Here is a 4,948-nt window from a genome sequence, read left to right on the forward strand (position 1 = left end):
TTTCGCTACCAGACTTCACTTTCGCAATGCAAAAGTGAGATTGAGATAAGAAGTCTCTCTTTTACTGAAGTGGCTCTCTTCCTTGTAGATAAGTGCGTTGCTAACAAACATTTGTTGCTCGTTGGCAAAACGTCGATACGAGGGAGGTAGCCAGAAACGCTTAGACTCCATGGTAGATATGATTTATAGAAAACGAACCCATACTCCAAAGAAAATGTTCAAGCTATATTTGACCTGTAACTAAAGAAAAACATAGCATTTTCTTTATCAAGGTTTTGTACTCTTATATTAATGGTCATTGCAAAATTATCTACATGTGGAATAAAATAGTAGAGACAGAATTTTTAAAGAAATGACTAGTAGTGATTTATTACAATATTCTGGTTAAAATTATGTTTGGAAAATTGTTAAATTATAAAATAAAATGTCTCCTTTTCTATTCTGGAGTTGACCTATAGCCATCGATACACAAACACGTCCCAAGCTATATTCACTGGAAAAAAACATGTAGCCTTATATATGAATACAACAGTTCTTGCATATTCACACCTTACTCATATATATATATATATATATATATATATATATATATATATATATATATATATAGATAGATAGATAGATAGATAGATAGATAGATATGGGGTATTTTTATGAATAGGAACTTTATATTACATACGTTGAAATTATGTTATCTTTATTCTATGGGTAATTTGATCTACAGCTTTATCTCAAAACCTAGATTATAGGGATGACATTCTGATCATCTTCTTCCTAACAGATAAAAGTGCTATGGCTTTGTGGTTGATTAACCTTCTCTCTCTCTCTCTCTCTCTCTCTCACTCTCTCTCTCTCTCTCTCTCTCTGTATATATATATATATATATATATATATATATATATACATATATATAAAATATATGTATATATATATATATATATATATTTATATATATACATATATATATATATATATTTATATATATACATATATTTTATATATATATGTATATATATATATATAAACATGCATATATATATATATATATAAACATGCATATATATATATATATATATATATATATATATATATATATATACATACTGTATATGTATATATATATATATATATATATATACACATACAAACATATGTACTGTATATACATAAATGCATATATATATATATATATATATATATATATACATAAGTATATAAATATATATATAAGCAAATATATATACATATATATACATATATACACACACACACACACATATATATATACATATATATAGTATGTTTAAGTGCGTGTCTGTCTGTTTGAGTGTTATTATAGGCATAGTTTGCAAAACAACACCCACAGTTTCTACCAAAACAGAGACCAATTTAACGATATTTACTTCTCTCTTCCGCATCGCCAACACGTTTATACTTTCGTTAACAAAAATGATAAATGAAGAGGACAGAAAGGGTATAAAAAGCTAAAAAAAAAGGGTTGATGGATTAATCTTCAATATTGGTTCCCCTTTGAAACGAGAAACAGGAAACAGACCATTTTTGTAATTCTGCTGAAGTGATTCCATCGGATGGTCATTTATTTTTAGCGGTGACGCGTTGCCTGCTCGAAGATGAACTTGTGAAATATTTCTCGATATAGTTTTAGTTTTAAAGGAGAATGATGAAAATGTTTAATTTAAATAAAATATGATTTAAAACTTATCAAAAATGTATTCACGAGTCGATATCTTCGTTATTTAAAAACATTTATGTAAATACTAAAAATTGCAATTGTAAATACAGTATATGTAAAAAAAAATATTCATGTAAATATACGATGATGTATACGTATGTTATAAACTGTAAGATTGTAAATGTATATTCCATAATAAAAGAAAAAAAAATATACGATGGATTCGAGAAGGCATTTCATATTTTATTGCTGTCCTTAAAATATTTCATTTTAATTGTTAATTACTTCAATTGCAGTTTCCTCATTTCCTTCCTCACTAAGCTATTTTCCCTGTTGGAGACCTAGGGCTTATAGCATCCTGCTTTTTCCCTACGGTTGTAGCTTAGCAAGTAATAATAACAATAATAATAATAATAATAATATTAACAACAACAACAACAACAACAACAAAAATAATAATAATAGTAGTAATAATAATAATAATAATAACAATCATAATAATAATAATAATAATAATAATAATAATAATAATAATAATATTAGCTGAAGAAACGAGATGAGAAAAATATATTACCGTTATTTCTCATTATTATTATTATTATTATTATTATTATTATTATTATTATTATTATTATTGTTATTATTACTTGCTAGGCTACAACCCTATTTGGAAAAGCAGGGGCTCCAACAGGGAAAATAGCCCAGTGAGAAAAGAAAACTTAAGGAAAAATAAAATATTTCAAGAAGAGTAACATTAATTTAAATATCTCCTATATAAACTATAAAAGCTTTAACAAAATAAGAGGAAAAGAAATCAGATAGAATAGTGTACCCGAGTGTACCCTCCAGCAAGAGAACCCTAACCCTAGAGAGTGGAAGACCATGGTACAGAGGCTCTGGTACTACCCAAATGTCCTTCTCCTAGAAGAGCTGCTTACCATAGCTAAAGAGTCATTCTACCCTACCAAGAGGAAAGTGGCTACTGAACAATTACAGCGCAGTAGTTAACCTCTCGGATTTAGAAGAATTGTTTGCTAATCTCAATGTTGTGAGGTGTATGAGGACAGTGGATAATATGTAATAAATAGGCCAGACTATTCAGTGTGTGTGTGTGTGTGTGTGTGTGGTGTGTGTGTGTGTGTGTGTGTAGGCAAATGGAAAATGAACCGTATACGCATACAAATGTTCTTGAAAACAGCATACGTTAATATCTGCATAAAAAAAGCCAATTTTAACATACTAAGTATATTTGAAAATAAAAGATAGAAAAATATATTTATACGCGAAAATTTCAAAAGGTATTCTGAAAAGTAAAATGAATTTAACTGAATATGAAATTTAGGCCTTAAGCTGGGGCATCAAAGGCCATTCAGCGCTGTGTAATGCAAATTAATCTAAAATGACTCTTAAAAACCTTTCTTCATCTGATAAACTGCCTTAATATTCATATATATATATATACATATATATATATATATATATATGTATATATATATATATATATATATATATAATATACATATATATATATATATATATATATATAGATCGATATATACAGTATACATATATAATAGATATATATACATATACTTATACACACATATATATTTATATATATAGATCGATATATACATATACAGTACATATATAGATATATATACATATATTATACACACACACACACACATATATATATGTATATACATATATATTATACATATGTATACATGTATTATACATACATACATACATACATACACATATATATGTATATATATATATATATATATACTTCATATAAAAACACTTACATCCTAACTGTATTAAAAATATAAGAAGAAAATCATTCACACGCAAAAATCTCAAAAGTTCTTTTGAATAGTCGAAGAATGGACTCTGAAACCTCTCTTCATCTGGGAACTACCTCCGTCATCTTTATTATTATTTACGAAGCGATGATTTCGCTGAATACACTCTAGATAACACCAAATGCCAGCTTAGTTATGAAAAGCATCGAGCCTCAAGGAAGCATGAAAATCCTTTGTGTTTATTGATCGACATTCGTCAATCTGATGAATATCTATAAAAGGTAGAAAAACATGTGATGATAAGAGTCACTATCCGCCCCCCCCCCCCCCCACTTTATGTACTTTACGATGGGAGACTTCCCCACCCCCTTTATGTACACGAGGAAAAGACTTTAACATATAGAACTAGAGGGGTACTCAGGGGAGCGCAGACCTCCGCTCCACCGTGGCAGCTTATTTCTCGACCTTCTGCTCGACCTTGACCTTTGACCTTAACATGTACTAATTAGCGTGGATTTTCATACACTCAAATATGAACCAAGTTTGAAGTCTCTGTGACAACGATGTCCAAACTTATGGCTGATTACGTGAATTCTACATTTTGCTTGACTGTGACCTTAACCTTTGACCTTGACCTTCCAAAATTTACTCATTCTCAGGTTTTTACATAACAGTTAATCCACGCAAGTTTCATTACTCTACGATTAAAATTGTGGAAAAGAAGCTGTTCACAAACAAACACACAAACAAGGGCGAAAACATAACCTCCCTCCAACTTCATTGGCAGAGGTAATATTATTATTATTATTATTATTATTATTATTATTACTTGCTAAGCTACAATCCTAGTTGGAGAGGCAGGATGCTATAAGCCCAAGGGCTCCAACAATTAAAATAGCCCAGTGAGGAAAGGAAAAAAAGAAAAAATGTTTTAAGAAGAGTAGCAATATTAAAATAAATATTTCCTATATAAACTATAAAAACTTAAACAAAACAAGAGAAAGAGAAATAAGATAGAAAACTGTGCTCGAGTGTACCCTAAAGCAAGAGAAATCTACTCCAAGACAGTGGAAGACCATGCTACAGAGGCTATGGCACTACCTAAGACTAGAGAACAATGGTTTGATTTTGGAGTGTCCTTCTCCTAGAAGAGCTTTTTACCATAGCTAAAAACATCATATCAGTTAAAAAAACAAATTGTAGGACTGTCCACTGACCCCAACGCCCACCGTTCACCTCCACCCTTTATGCACTCAACGATGGAAGACCTTCCCCCCCCCCCGCACACACCCCACACACACCCACCACCCTTTATGTACATGTCGATAAGACACTATAATACTTAGAACAAAAATGCATCATAATATCAATTAAAAAACAAAAAACATTATTATATAAATACAACAGAAGAATATGAGAAATCATCAAACATTCCAAACCAGCA

General features: G+C 29.7%; 1 protein-coding gene across 2 annotated transcripts in view; it reads right to left on the reverse strand.

The window, feature by feature from the left end:
* Window positions 1–4,948, reverse strand: part of LOC137614756 (uncharacterized) — a 268,283-nt gene that overhangs the window by 38,807 nt on the left and 224,528 nt on the right. The window lies entirely within an intron of this gene.

This window comes from Palaemon carinicauda, chromosome 21, assembly GCF_036898095.1.
Source record: "Palaemon carinicauda isolate YSFRI2023 chromosome 21, ASM3689809v2, whole genome shotgun sequence".
Taxonomy (NCBI): domain Eukaryota; kingdom Metazoa; phylum Arthropoda; class Malacostraca; order Decapoda; family Palaemonidae; genus Palaemon; species Palaemon carinicauda.